The sequence below is a fragment of the Piliocolobus tephrosceles genome, chromosome 1, assembly GCF_002776525.5.
Source record: "Piliocolobus tephrosceles isolate RC106 chromosome 1, ASM277652v3, whole genome shotgun sequence".
Classification (NCBI taxonomy): Eukaryota; Metazoa; Chordata; class Mammalia; order Primates; family Cercopithecidae; genus Piliocolobus; species Piliocolobus tephrosceles.
The window spans coordinates 124931647-124948318 of record NC_045434.1 but is presented as its reverse complement, the minus strand read 5'-3'; positions in this window follow the sequence as shown (position 1 = coordinate 124948318).

Here is a 16672-nt window from a genome sequence, read left to right as displayed (position 1 = left end):
TTTTCTTAATTTTGGAGATATTTTCTCTGAATGCAGAATTCTCATTTGACAGAATTTTATTTTATTTTATTAATTTTTCTGGAGACAAGATATCTCTCTTGGTCACTCAGGTTGGAGTACCGTGGCACGATCTCACTCACTGCAACCTCTGCTTCCCTGGCTCAAGTGATCCTCCCACTTTTTGTAGAGATGGGGTTTGGCCATGTTGCTGAGGCTGGTCTGGAACTCCTGGGCTCAAGTGATCCGCTCACCTCAGCCTCCCAAAATGCTGGGTTTGCAGGCGTGAGCCACCGCCCCTGGCCTGACAGAATTTTTTTTCAACATTTTAAAGATGTCATTGCATGTCTTCTGGATTATTTTTTCTTTTTTCTCCTGGTGAGAAGCCTGCAATCATTCCCATCTTTATTTCCTTTGGCTGCTTTTAAGATTTTCTCTTTATCACTGGTTTTCAACAATTTGATTATAATGTGGCTTCATATGGTTTTTTTTGTGTTTGTCATGCTTAATGTTATTTGAGTTCTGGGATCTGTGGGTGCACTGTTTTCATCAAATTTGGAAAACTTACAGTCATTATTTTTAAAAATATGATTAGCCCTTTCTCCCAACGCCAGTATTTTAATTATGTTGTTTAAACTGTTTAATATTATCCCATGGGTCATTGAGTCTCTGTTCACTATTTTCAACTTTTTTTCTCATGTCAGTTTGCCTAGTTTTACTGATTGCTCTCCATAAGTTCACCAGTCTTTACTTTTGCAGTTTCTAAACTCCACTAGGCTCATCCCAGCAAAATTTTCATATCAGATATTATCTTTCTCAGCTCTAGAAGCTTCATGTTATTTCTTTTAAAATCTTAGTCATATATTATGTAATGATATTATATACAGTAATCTTTTTATATCTTTTATGTCTGTCCTACTTACATTTATATTTTTATTTAAATCTTTGAGCATATTTAAAATATCTATTTTATTTATTTTTATTTTTATTTATTTTTTTGAGACAGAGTCTTCCTTTGTTGCCCAGGCTGGAGTGCAGTGGCATAATCTCTACTCACTGCAACCTCTACCTCCTGGGTTCAAGAGATTCTCCTGCCTCAGACTCCTAAGTAGTTGGACTATAGGTGTGCACCACCACTTCTAGTTAATTTTCGTATTTTTAGTGGAGACAGGGTTTCACCATGTTGGTCAGGCTGATCTTGAACTCCTGACCTCAAGTGATCCACCCACCTTGGCCTTACAAAGTGCTGGGATTACAGGTGTGAGCCACCATGTTTGGCATTATAATATGTGCTTTGAAGTATCTGCTAAAACCCATCATCTGTATAATTTCTGGACATATTCCTACTGATTGATGTATCTCTTACACATGAGTCTTATTTTCTGCTTATTTGCATGTCTTGTAATTTTGGGTTAAGTTCTGGACATTGCAAATGTTGTGTGTGTGCTTTCTTGTTTTTTAGAGTATTGAATTTTGTTTTGTAGACATCTAAGTTACTTTTGGATCAGTTTGATTCTTTCAAGATTTGTTTTGTAGCCTGGTCAGGATGGTAAGATTAGTCCTACCATGAAGGTATGACCTTTCTGGAGTCCCTACTGAATTTCTAGGGAGTTCAACAAGGTCTTTCTACTATGGCTTGCTGGAATTCAAATACCTCCCAACCCTGTGCGAGCAATGGGATTTTCTCAGTTTACAGTTCCTCAATCATTCTTTATCAGCCTTGTAGAGTTTCACCCTATGCATATGCAGCTCATTATTCACCATCAGACTTAAAGGTAACCCTTTTAGCAGATTTCTGGAGCTCTTTCTGTGCTCTTTCCCTTTTAATTTTCAGTACTTCAAATTTCACATGACTTAGCCTCCCCACTAAATTTGATATTTGATATCAAATCTGCTTTTCTTAACTCTCCTCACCTCACCAGAAAATGCCTTCAAGGCACAAAACTAAAGAGAACATGGAGATCATCTCATTTTTTTCCTCTTCTCTTAGTCCTGCACTGCTTGTTGCCCAATGTATGAAAACAGTTTGATATGGTTTGGCTCTGTGTCTTCACCCAAATCTCATCTTGAATTGTAATCCCCATAATCCCCACATGTCAAGGGAGGGACCCGGTGGGAGGTGATTTAATCATGGGGGCGGTTTCCCCCATGATGTTCTCATGGTAGGGAGTGAGTTCTCATGAGATCTGATGGTTTTATAAAGGGTTCTTTCCCCTTCGCTCTCTCTCCTGCCACTATGTGAAGAATGTCCTTTCTTCCCCTTTGCCTTACACCATGATTGTAAGTTTCCTGAGGCTTCCCAAGCCATGTAGAACTGTAATTCAATTAAATCTCTTCTTTTTTTTTTTTTTTTTTTTGAGACAGAGTTTCCCTTTTGCTGCCCAGGCTGGAGTGCAATGGAGCGATCTCGGCTCACTGCAACCTCCACCTCCCGGAATTCAGGCAATTCTCCTGCCTCAGCCTTCCCGAGTAGCTGGGATTATAGGCATGCACCACCACGCCCGACTAGTTTTGTATTTTTAGTAGAGACAGGGTTTCTCCATCTTGGTCAGGATGGTCTCGAACTCCCGACCTTGGGTGACCCACCCGCCTCGGCCTCCCAAAGTGCTGGGATTACAGGCGTGAGCCACCGTGCCCGGCAAACCTCTTTCTTTTATAAATTACCCTGTCTCAGGTATTTCTTTACAGCAGTGTGAAAACAGAATAATACACATTTTTTTTTAAATATTTTCTCAAGTTTTCTGGTTTTTTTTATTTTAATGTTTGGAGGAGGATCCAATCGCAGTTACTTTCTAATGACTAAGGACAGATCAATTGCACGTTAGCGCAACCATGTTGTTCATTAGAGTGTGGCCTAGATTCTTGTCTGGGGTCAAGTTGTCTATTTACTAGTAAAGTTTCTGTTTTCCCCTGCATGCACTGCTGCTGTGTTAGCTAGAAACCCAGATTCTACCACGTGGAGGTGGGTTCAGTTTGATCTACTCCTGAGAGTTGGAGATAGAACATAGTGATTTTTGAAGAAAAAATATAGAGCAAACTACTACCTGTGGTCCTTCTGTTTTCTGTAGCTAAAGGGCCTTGTCCCCAGATGCCCAGAATGTGGTGAACCTCATACCACTAGAGACTCACTCAAGATTTTGGTCATTATTTCCTAACCCAGGTGGTATCAATTTAATATTCTTTAAAGTATTTGTGAACATTTATGTATGGTATGCATGAAATATTTCACAATGCAAATTAAGAGTTTTGCTGCCGGGCCTGGTGGCTCATGCCTGTCATCCCAGCACTTTGGGAGGCTGAGGAGGGCGGATCACGAGGTCAGGAGTTCAAGACCAGCCTGACCAACATGGTGAAACCCCCTCTCTACTAAAAATACAAAAATTAGCCAGGCATGGTGGTGCATGCCTGTAATCCCAACTACTCGGGAGGCTGAGGCAGGATAATCACTTGAACCCAGAAGGTGGAGGTTGCAGTGAGCCAAGATCACGCCACTGCACTCCAGCCTGGGTGACAGAGCGAGATTCCATCTCAAAAAAAAATACAGTAAAGTTGAAACTTTAGAATTATGAAGTTCACATTTTGTGTTTTAGCCTTTGTGAGGTGAACATATTCTTGTGGACATATTGTGATCAGAAAACAGCAAACAACCAAGCAAACAAACCAAGAAATAAAAACCTACTTGGCAATGTTCTATCAATTCTAAAAACAAGATGTCCAGGGAAAAGTATTAATAGTTATGAGGAGCCCGATTAACTATATTTCAGTATTGTAGTACTATTAAAAAGTTGGTCAATCCAGGTGAATAAAATGTAGTTTCTACCCTCAAGGACCTACAAGGTATATATGGTAGAAGAGTCAGGGCAATGTGGACAGATCATAGGCTTAAGGAGATAATTAAGAAATAACAAGAATGGGTGATGGAGAGTCACAGGATATTATTACAGCACAAAGGGAAAGATTTTTAGGTAGAAATGGCTCATTAACTGACTCTAATAAAGTAAACAAATTATTTAGGCAAAGGGCATGGGTGACATGATGTGATGTAATGCAGTGCGGGAAAGTTGGGAAGGTCATAAACAGACATAAACAAGGGCACCAAGACAAGAAATGGCATGATGGGTGCAGAAACTATTGATGTTTTGTTTGTCTGGGGTGTAAAGTAAGAGACTGGGATTGCCTGGAAATGAGGCTCAACACTATAAAGAGTTTGCATACCATGTTAACAAGCTTGAACTTTACCTACAGTGAAGGGGAGTCATTAAAGGACTTTAAGAAAATTGGTCCCATAAACACATCTGTGTTTCACATACGGTGGAGTGTGGAGTTAATACGGACAAGAACAGAGGTTAGGAACAGAGGTTAGAAGAGTCAAGATTATTATAGTAATTGAGTTCAGAGATGATGCCTGCCCCTAAACAAAGGTTAGCGATAGAAGAGAGGGAGTAATTGACAAATCAATGACACTGATGATATACCATCAAGGAACTAGAAGGAAAGGAGTGTGAATGGTTTATGTATATTATTTCATAGGAAAAGATCTGCAAATTAAGAGAGATTATGCTTTATGGCTCTGGTTTCCTCAATGAAGGTAGTCTGAAAGTAAGTGGAGTATTTCATAAGATGTGTGCAGACTTAGAGTACTAGTTGAGGGAGAGGAGGCTAAGTAAAAATAAAAGAATTGATGGGTGCTGAGCATACAGCTGAGGTTTGAAAATATGACCTTATTGTGGCAGCATCTAAAAGACTAGGGGATTTCTCACTAGCAGTACTCAACTGTTAGGGTGTGGGAAAGAGGAGATCAAAGCCCTGATTGGGGTTTTCTTTGGGCTAAGTTAAGAGGATAAAGTTTCAGGGTTTCTCTGAGTAGTAGTCAAAAGCTTCTCTAGGTGAGCAAAACCTGTTTCTTAAGACGTCTGTCCAGTACTCCTATGACAAGGAGGAAAATTGCATTTATCGGAGTTTCTCTTGGGAAGAACGACATACACTATTATTTGAAAGAACTATTTCTGGAATAGTTCCCCAAAGGTATGTTGAAGCAATAAATAATACGAAATGATATGCATGGGGGGTGATTTTGTTCTGATCAACAGAGAGAGGAGATAGTACAAAAACAAGAAAAATGGAAGAAAGAGAAAAAGGTTGCAGAAGTCTGACTCCTGTACAAAATAACTCCTCACCATCACCCCTAAGTATTTGGGGACATACTTATAAATACCTAATGGAAACTCATGTATCATGTAAACTAGACAAGAAACTGAATTTCAATGCAAGGGATACAGATGCAAAATACAGATACAGGAACTGGAGGCACAGCGGATCATGAGAATTTAACCTCTCAGGAGTGAACATTGATGATTCACATGGTTTACCTTCATTGGCAGGAAGGCCCCCACTACAGTGTCTCAAGAACAAAATTCAAACTCTTTTCTCTCCATGTCCTCTAACTGTCTTTATACATATGAAGTCTTCAATAGATAAACTCTATTCTGAGGCATCCCCTCAAGGAAGTATAAGAGGAAATGAAGAAAAAAGTGACTGGATTTCTGACCTTTCACTGCTTCTGAATAAACAACTCAAGGCACAGCTCAGTACTGTCATTTTCATATAACAAGGGCATGACATTTTCAAACATCAAAGTACTATGATAGCACATGAAAATTTTCTGAGCAAGACTAGGTAACCAAAAACATGTGCATTCAGTACTTATTGTACCCTCCTGTGGCTGGGCTAAAAAGTAAACCCACTCTAAAAGCAACCGTATACCAAAAGCCATAGGCATCTGTTCCTCAAGGTAAATGCTGGCTCTCAGGTCTCTTCTGGATGGTCCAAAAAAGACATTGTCTGGAAACAGCTTGTCAAATTGGTCACTATAATGGCTAATGCTGGATTAATCAATAATCAGGTTAAATTTGTGCTTAGTATGTCAGGAAAGCAGGGCTGCCAAATTTTTTTTTCTCCAATGAAATGCTTCCAAGTAATCACTATAGGAAAATGTATTGGGCAAGGGTTGGAATTCTTCTGATTTGGGATTATATTGGGAGCTGGAGAGATAGAAACCACACTTTTATCAGTAATTATGTCTTCAAAAATTCTTCTGTGGCTTCTGTAGATGGGTATTATTGGCAGACATATTGGTGTCGGTTCTTAAACAAAGAGATACCAAACAAGTTGAGACAGTCACTGAGGAGGAAAAAGGAAAATGTCGAAGTTCATTTGATGAAGATGAAGGACAGAAAATATTTTACAATATTGTCTTACACATTCAGCTATCAAGTCTTAAATAACTCAAAGTCTTTAAGCTAACAATATGTTGACTAATAGAAGTCCTTAGGGAATTGATTTAATTAATAGATAATAATTATTCATAAAATAATCATAATTAGCATATCAATTGTATGTAAATCCACTACTTCTGAAGTATTATACTTGAGGGTGTTGAAGGTGCTTAGAAACACTTTATAGTCTACATTGTTTAAACCTTATGCTTATAATTAAATTATACTCTCTGTAAGCAAAGAATTATTTTTGGCAAAGAAAACTTTAAGTCCATTTCAATCTCAGATATCCTAAACAATCATGAAATCTGAATATTGCAGTTTTTAAAAAGATTGTAGTGTAGCTTTTATATTTTCCTCCTCCTCCTCCTTTTCCTCCTCTTTCTTCTTCTTTTGGTAATATGGGGAGGGAAATCCAGAAGATGTGCCTATATTTGACATGAGTAAAAAAAACAGTCCAAAGATAATTTACAAAATTATAAATTATTAACAGTTTATCTTAAAATATACCATAATTGCTCATTTTGCATCCCAAAGCACATGTAACATCAGAGTGGTCAGGTTGGTATCTTCTATTTTGCTATAGCCACGTGACCAATGGGATAATGTATTGCTTATTACTGCCAGAACCCAACAAAACTTTTCTATTTTTATGGAAGATATGAGAAAAGGATAGCTTTTGATGAGATGTAAATAAGCTGTGTCTCTGTTTACTATCAAAAAGTATTAATCCATTATATTAACCAAGGTAAAGTTATTATAATAGTATTAACATTAATATCAGTGGGGAAATATCCTATTGGCCTACTATAGAAGCTTCGAATCAAAGATAGTCTCCAGGCCGGGCGCGGTGGCTCAAGCCTGTAATCCTAGCACTTAGGGAGGCGGAGACAGGCGGATCACGAGGTCAGGAGATCGAGACCATCCTGGCTAACAGGGTGAAACCCCGTCTCTACTAAAAAATACAAAAAACTAGCTGGGCAAGGTGGCGGGCGCCTGTAGTCCCAGCTACTCGGGAGGCTGAGGCAGGAGAATGGCGTGAACCTGGGAGGCGGAGCTTGCAGTGAGCCGAGATTGTGCCACTGTACTCTAACCTGGGCGACACAGAGAGATTCCATCTCAAAAAAAAAAAAAAAAAAAAAAAAAAACACTCGATTCTCACTCTATTACCCTCTTTCTACCCAGCCTTGCTATCTTTCTATACAACAGTTAGCATATCCTGATACATATATATATATATATATTTTTTTTTTTTTTTTTCTCCCTGTTTTTTCCTCTGGAAAGTAAGTTCCTTCAGAGCAGTCAGAGTATTTGGTTTCTTATCTATTGTATCCCTAGTTCCTAAAATAGCGTTTGAAACATAGAAAGTATAAAATTCATTCATTTAATAAATATTTATTGAGAGTCCAGTATTATTCTAAGTGCTTCGGATACATTGGTGAACAAAGCACTTTGCCTATGTAGTTTACATTGAGTTTCTGGGGTGGACAAGTGAGGAGGGTGAAAGAAATATAAATATATATATATATATAATAAATAAGGTAATTATGTACTATATTGGAAGACATATGGAAAAAATAAAGTGCAGTGAAGACAGTCAGGTGTACTAAGGGGTCAGATTACACTGTTAAATAGGGTGAAATAAATATTTAGGAATAAATAATATTTATTGAATAAATAAATATGTATTATATGAATGAATAAATATTTGTTTAATGAATGAATATGTCTTCTATTCTATTTGGCCAGCTATTACACACACACACACACACACACACACACATATATATATTCCCTTATCTAGAACAGTGCCTGGCACAAAATAAATAACAAATAAATAATTATGGAATGAATGAATTAATAGACTTTGTTAAATTTTCGGTAGTAATCATCTCTGTATCCTCTTTACAGAAGTTGAAATAAGTAATTAGATATTACAATAAGTAATTACACATACAACATTTATATATATGTAAAATAGCTGACCAAATAGAATATATATGCATACATATATACATAAACTTGAATTAGTTGAATAACTTTGGCTCACTAACAACGACAACATGAATGAAAATTTCGTGAATAGAAACTTTCTTTTGTTTGAACTAGATACTTCAGCTAATGTAAAAATAATTTGGGAATCTATATTCTTAAATAAGGTAACCTGATCATAGGACATCTGAGTTGGAAATAAATTTGTACAATTTCTAGTGATGTAATTCCTTTCAGTGAAAAAAAAAGCTGTGCTATGTTTCACTCAGATAGGGCTTTAGAGGAAGAGCCAAATCTCCTAAACTACCAATCTAGTGTTCTTTCCATTGTATCAGACCAATTCAAATCAAAATTTTATTTCTGAGTTGACCTACTAGCCTCGTATAAATGCAACATATGTTATGTCTCTAGGTAAAGTCAACTTGTTTTCTGTATTTCAGTCTCCTAAGCTATAAAAAAGGATAAGGAAGAAAAAATTTGCCATCTGCTTTGTAATCATATCACTAGAAATAATAATGTTCCTATGTGAACTTCTAACTCCCAACTTTAGCTTATTTGACTGTCTAATTACTTATTTCATATATTTAAGGATTTTTACTGGGCTGGTTCAGGCACTGTGCTAAGCACTGAGGATACGGAGATGATTAGCACTGGATAATTTTTTTTTTTTTCCCGAGATGGAGTCTTGCTCTGTCACCCAGGGTGGAGTGCAGTGGCACGATCTTGGCTCACTGTAAACTCTGCCTCCCAGATTCAAGCAATCTCCTGCCTCAGCATCCTGAATAGCTGGGATTACAGGCACATGCCACCACGCCCAGCTAATTTTTGTATTTTTAGTGGAGATGGGGTTTCACCATGCTGGTCAGACTGGTCTTGAACTCCTGACCTCGTGATCCACCCACCTTGGCCTCCCAAAGTGCTGAGATTACAGGTGTGAGCCACAGCACCTGGCCACCACTGGATAATTTAACAAAGCCCATTTATTAATTCACTCCATGATTATTTATTGGCTATTTACTTTGTGCCAGAAATTGTTCTAGATATGGGAAGAGCAGCAAAAAACAGAATATGCAGTCACTGCTGTTATGTAGTATGTGTTTTAGGAGATGGGAGGTGAGACAAATAATAATCAACTAAACACAGATAGACAACGTAATGTTAGGCTGATTATCCCTAAGAAGAAAAGTAAAATAAAGAAGGGGATAGAGAGTGATGGGATAGTTATGATTTTAAATATAACCATCAGGAAAGGCCTCTCTGAGGGGGTCACTACTGAGCAATACCTAAAAGAAATAAGAGAGAAAACTGCAAAGATGTGGGAGATGGGGATTCAAGGCAAAAAGTAGAGCTGGAGACTGATCTGCTTGACATCATGTTCTAGATATAACAAGGTGGCCTGTATGAGCAGTGTGCTGAAGCCAGCTAGTACTGGCCCATGAAGACTAATTACGTGCATCTCTTCCCAACTCTATGTTTATCATATTTGTAGCTTGAAATTGGCCATAGCGGGAGTACTTACATTAAGCAAATCAGCAGACACAACGAAGCAGTGCTTCTCTGCCAAAGAGCCATTTCTTAAACTTTTACTGGCACACCACTGCTTCTGTTCCAGTGCACTGAAGTAGGGGAGATTAGTAAAGGCAAAATCATCTCGTTAGGATTTAGATCTGACTTCTATGAGTCCAGTTCACATGGTGGAGTCCTGGTCAAATGATTGTGCTTGTTTCCTTATAAATCCTTATAAACTCCCATACCCAAAACTTGAAGTAAGCTTGATAGTTACTGCTTTTCTTATTGCAAATAGTGTCAAAGAGAAAAGTCTTTTTTCCCCATCCTTGAACTTATGTGCCATTCCTACTTTTCAAAAATGTTTAGTCTCCTCCTTTGATCTGTAATATTGGTTTTATAGTATTCTCAATACCACCGTCTAAACCTGAAAGAACAAAAAACAGCCTGAGAAAGGCCAGGAATCAAAAATACTAATACCTCCCAAAGTGAGTAGGACATAATAATGGTTTCATAATACCCAGATTGGAAGATATAGTACTTTCGTGCAGCCCTAAAATACTCAGCATCATAGAACTGCTATCGTAACTTTTTTAGAACTTTTTGTCAGCTGTGAGTGTGATGGTAGTGATGGTAAAGCAAGTAATGTATTGCAAGAAATGTCATATGACATTGTTTTCTTTTCTTTTCTTTTCTTTTTTTTTTAATTTTTGAGACGGAATTTCACTCTCGTTGCCTAGGCTGGAGTGCAATGGTGCCATCTTAGCTCATCGCAGTCTCCACCTCCAGGGTTCAAGCAATTCTCCTGCTTCAACCTCCTGAGTAACTGGGATTACAGACACACACCATTATGCTCGGCTAATTTTGTATTTTTAGTAGATGGGGTTTCTCCATGTTGGTCAGTCTGGTCTCAAACTCCCGACCTTAGGTGATCTGCCCACCTCGGCCTCCCAAAGCGCTAGGATTACAGGCGTGAGCCACTGCACCTGGCCTCATTGTTTTCAATTAATTCACAGTGTATGCAATTATAATTAATGTATACAGAGAATCTTATTTTTACTATTTTTTATATGTGATAGAAGATTTCATTTATTAACTCAGATACTTAAATACAGGTAAAAAGAGGTTAAAGCCTGGGCGCGGTGACTCATTCCTGTAATCCCAGCACTTTGGGAGGCAGAGGCAGGTGGATCACCTGAACAGGAGTTCGAGACCAGCCTGGCCAACATGGTGGAACCCTTTCTCTACTAAAAATACAAAAAGTTAGCCTGGCATGGTCGTGGGTGCCTGTAATCCCAGACACTCGGGAGGCTGAGCCAGGAGAATTGTTTGAACCTGGGAGGCGGAGGTTGCGGTGAGCCGAGGTGGTGCCACTGCACTCCAGCCTGGGCAACAGAGTGAGACTCCATCTCAAAAAACATAAATAAATAAAATAAAAGAGGCTAAAAGCAAAATAAAAGTTTTATTAGTTGTGAATCTGGTTTCAAGTCATAGAAATAACTTGACTGGCTTAAAGAAAAGAGAGAGAGACACAGACAGAGACCAAAGCAAAGAGAGACAGAAACTCAAGGGTAAGAGTAGCTTTGGATCTTAGGAAATACTGGAACAAGGACCTGGAAAACCATTGTAGATATAGTCTCTGTCACTTAGTTTTGTTCTCTCTACATCAGCTTCATTCTTTTATTCCTTCTTTAGATCAGTTAACTCTCCTCTTAGCCCACATTGTAGAAACTGACTATCCATTATTACTGAGTTGACATGTTACCTTTCTAATCACAAAAGAAGGCCAACTGAGTCTTTTCTCCTATTTCTAAACTTTTGTGTGGAAGAATCTGACTGGCACACTTCGATAAGCAACCCATTCCTGATCTAATCAGCTATGGCCTAAAGGACTAGGCTCACACAGAATGAATATGGCTGCTGAAAGCCCATCTGTTTGAAGAGGGTCAAGGAATTAGGAAAGAGATAATTCATACAGAACAAGGATTTTTTTATGGGCTAAGCAGTTATCCCATAAGTGGCCACATCAAAATCTTTTTTTTTTGTTTTTTTTTTTTTGTGTGTGTTTTTGAGATGGAGTCTCACTCTGTTGCCCAGGCTGGAGTGCAGTGGCACTATCTTGGCTCACTGCAACCTCCACCTCCCAGGTTCAAGTGATTCTCCTTCCTCAGCCTCTGGAGTAGCTAGGACTACAGGCGCCCACCACCAGGCCCGGCTAATTTTTGTATTTTTTAGTAGAGACGAGGTTTTGCCATGTTGGCCAGGGTGGTTCTCTAACTCGTGAGCTTATGATCCGCCCACCTCGGCCTCCCAAAGTGCTGGGATTACAGGCGTAAGCCACCGTGCCCGGCTCAAAATCTTTCATAGTAAATTCTAGAGTAGAAAGGGACTTAAAAAAATCACCAAATCCAATCCACTGCCCAGTCCCGTGATCTCTTCTGTCATCTCTCTAACAGATGCGTTAAGCCTCTGCTGGTAGAGAGCTGACTAAAGCATGAGGCAGCTCATTCCAGTATGAAGCAATTTTATTGTTAGAAGGTTCATTCTTAAGCTGAGCTGAAATTTGCCTCTCTATAACTTTAATCCATTCTGCCTTGTAGAACAATAAAAACAGGCCTAGTTCCTCTTTTTTTGTATGACAGCCCTTTATTTATTACAAGATAACATGTTCTTCACTAGTCTTCCCCATGGTAAACATCTCCAACTCCTTCAAACATTCTTTCTTGGACATGGATCCCCTATCCTTCACTATTTTAGTAGTCAGTTGGTTTTCATTGTCTAAAATAAAAAATGTGTACTCTAAATGTATAAAGCAGTAAAGGAATACCTTGGCTCATATTAGAGTCAGTCTTCAGAAAGTGGATGATTCAGCAGCTTAATTACTCATTCATCCTTCAACAAATATTTAGAGAGTGTCTACTATGTGCCAGGCATTTGTACTAGGCACTTGAGAGACATCAGGGACAAAACAAACTGTCGTTCTAGAACTTGTATTCCAGAGGAGAGAGAAAGATAGTAAACAATAAATGTAAAACTAAATAAATTATATCGCATATTACCATATAATATATGCTTTGAAAAAAGAATAGAGCAAGAAAAGGGGGTTTGAGACTGTCAGAGAGGAATAGCAAGTGGCTGTATTAAATAGCGTGACCAGGGTATTTCTCATTGAGAAGGGAGGACTTGAATAAAGACCTATAAATGAGGGAGTTATCTAGGCGAAGAGCGGAGCAGGGAAGTTTGAGGGAAGAGCAGAGAAAGAGCTTAAACAAAGGCTGTAAGGCAAGACAGTGTCAGGCATGCTTTAGGAAGAGCAAAATAGGCCAGTGTATTGGTGAGCAATGAGTGAAGAGGAAAGACGTTAGAGATGAGGTCAGAGAGATGACGGGATTTAAAAACCTTTGTAAGGACCTTGGCTTTTGCTTAGAATGCAAGCAGTTTCCATATCTAGATTCTCAGCAGAGTAGCAACATGATTTTATAATTTTAAATGATCTCCTTGGTTTCCTCCTATTAAGAATAGATTGTTGGGGCCAGGTGTGGTAGCTCACACCTGTAATCCCAGCACTTTGGGAGGTCAAGGCGGGCAGTTCACCTGAGGTCAGGAGTTTGAGACCAGCCTGACCAATATGGTGAAACCCTGTCTCTACTAAAAATGCAAAAATTAGCCAGGCGTGGTGGTGTGTGCCTGTAGTCCCAGCTACTCAGGAGGCGGAGACAGGAGAATTGCTTGAACCTGGGCGGCAGAGGTTGTAGTGAGCTGAGATGGAGCCATTGTACTCCAGCTTGGGCAACAGAGTGAGACTCCATCTCAGGAAAAAAAAAAAAAAAAAGAATAGATCATTGGGACACAAAAGCTTCTTTCCTCGTTCTATAGGCTTTATGTTTAGGTAAGCACCTTTTGCGTTTTAGTGTGGCTGCCAACATTGATCAGAGTTATATGCTTCCATTGAATACATTTGTGTCTATCATCACACATCAATTTCATGCTTATTAACTCACCTTTGAACCAACTCCTGGATTCAAGGAAATGCTATGCTTTGATTGATTTTAGGTCTGAATTACCTGAAACTATCGCCATGAAAGGAGAATGATCACTTTGATTGGTTTACCTCTGGAGCTGGGAAAGAGGGTCAAACCTACCCAAATTGCATGGCTACTCCACATCAAGAGTACAGAATGAACACTAGTCAGAACGCCCGCCCTAATCATCCTAGTATAAGGAGAATTGTTTTTTTCATATTCATTCTAACTCAACATAATATGTGCGCAAAATTGAGTAGAACATGATGAAACTATGACAACCTTAACTGAACACTTACTTCATTAACAAAACCTAAGATTGTAATTGCTTTGGGTCAATGCCTCATGATTTCTTTACAGGGACTGTTATCAAGCCACACATCTCCTTATATGGAAAGTATTTATGCAGCTTGCTTTTTTTTTTTTAACACTGTAAATACATAAAATTTTTATTTGTCAATTAGAAATGAAAATAAAAAACTAAAGCAATAGGGCCACTGTGTACATCAATGGATTTCTAGTTGGCAAGTTCCCATTTTAAATAGGTTAAGTGAACAGGAGAATTCCTAAAAGCCAGAATTAGAAATTGGTGTATATATCCACAGTAGTATACTGTCTCTCTCTACAAGTTCATTCAATTTTTTTTTTTAAATTAATCCTTTTTGTTGTTCAGAGCTGTAACATCCTTCTCTAACCACCTTTATAAAACAGTACCCTCACTCAGCGACTCTATTATTTTAATCTGTTATATTTCCTTCAAAACTCTTACCATCCTCAAAACCATTTAATTTGTCTACTTGCTCATAGTTTATTTCTTCCACTACCATGTAAGGTTCATGAGAGAAGGGCTTTTTTACATCTGGTTTACTGTTGTATCCTTAGTGCCTGGAACAGTATCTGATATACAGTAAGTGCTCAGTAAGTACTGACTGAATTAATGAATTAATTATATAATGGATAAATGAATAGAAATGCTACGACTGGACCACTACAATCTCAAGAAATAATTCATATACATTATAAAAATAGGAAATAACAAAAGTTGTTTGATGTTATAGAAAATTGAGCATACTTACTGGTTTGTGATTTTTTTTGTGTGTTGTTTTTGTTCTGTTTTTAACTTTTATTTTAAGTTCAGGAGTACAAGTGCAGGTTTGTTACATAGGTAAACTTGTGTCATGGGGGTTTGTTGTACAGATTATGTCATTACCCAGGTACTAAGCCTGGTACCCATTAGTTATTTTTCCTGACCCTCTCCCTCCTTCCACTCTCCACTCTCCTAAAGGCCGTAGTGTGTGTTGTTCCTCTCTATGTATTCATATTTTCATTATTTAGCTCCTACTTGTAAGTGAAAACATGCATTATTTGGTTTTCTGTCCCTATGTTAATATACTAAGGATAATTTCCTCCAGCTGTCCCCGCAAAGGACATGATCTCATTCTTTCTTATGGCTGCATAATGTTCTATAGTGTATATGTACCACATTGTCTTTATCCAGTCTATAGTTGATGGACATTTAGGTTGACTCTATGTCTTTGCTTTTGTGAACAGTGTAGCTTGATTTTTTTAACCTATGAGAGACTTTCCATTTATATTCATTTTATGCTCCTTTCAATATCATTTGGAATGCTGATTCTGTCTTCCCAATATATTTGTCATTTGCAAATTTGGTAAACATACTTCACTGTAAATATTAAGCAACAACAAAATCATATTCCCTTCCCCTTCCTTAAAAGGATACTTTATTTTTGTCAGGCCTCTGAGCCCAAGCTAAGCCATCATAGCCCCTGTGACCTGCACGTATACATCCAGATGGCCTGAAGCAACTGAAGATCCACAAAAGAAGTGAAAATGGCCCTAACTGATGACATTCTATCATTGTAATTTATTTCTGCCCCAACCTAACTGATCAATGTACTTTGTAATCTCCCCCACCCTTAAGAAGGTTCTTTATAATCTCCCCCACCCTTAAGAAGGTTCTTTATAATCTCTCCCACCCTTAAGAAGGTTCTTTGTAATTCTCCCCACCCTTGAGAATGTACTTTGTGAGATCCACCCCCTGCCCCCCAAAACATTGCTCCTAACTCTACCGCCTATCCCAAAACCTATGAGAACTAATGATAATTCACTACACTTTGCTGACTCTCTTTTCAGACTCAGCTCGCTTGCACCCAGGTGAAATAAACAGCCATGTTGCAGCCATGTTGCTCACACAAAGCCTGTTTGGTGGTCTCTTCACACGGACACGTGAGACAATTTCTATCATTGAAAATGATCATGGGGGTGAGGGGATCATAGTCTGAAGTGACAATCCTTCAACAGAGACATCTATTGCAAAACAATTAAGAGACAACAAAACTGGAACTATTTTCAGCTTCATTTCTTAGTTCTTCATTGCTACTGTCAAGAATTAAAACTACTTTGAAAACTTTAGAAATATTAAAAGATTTTGAAAAGGCTGATGACTTTCATTTGTTGTTTCATTTGTTTCATTGTTTCAAAGTTCCATTCTTTGTGACATTTTCAAAGAATTTAGTTTTGAAGTGTTTTTCATTCCAGGTATGAGCTTAAAACCTGTATGTTGACTTAAATTACAGTATTTTTTTCTTTTTTTTGAGACCGAGTTTCACTCTTGTTGCCCAGGCAGCTGGAGTGCAATGGCGCGATCTCGGCTCACTGCAACCTCCACCTCCTGGGTTCAAGTGATTCTCCTGCCTCAGCTTCCCTAGTAGCTGGGATTACAGGCACCCACCACCACACCCAGCTAATTTTTTATATTTTTAGTAGAGACAGGGTTTCACTATGTTGGTCAGGCTGGTCTAGAACTCCTGACCTCAGGTGATCCACCACCTCAGCCTCCCAAAGTGCTGGGATCACAGG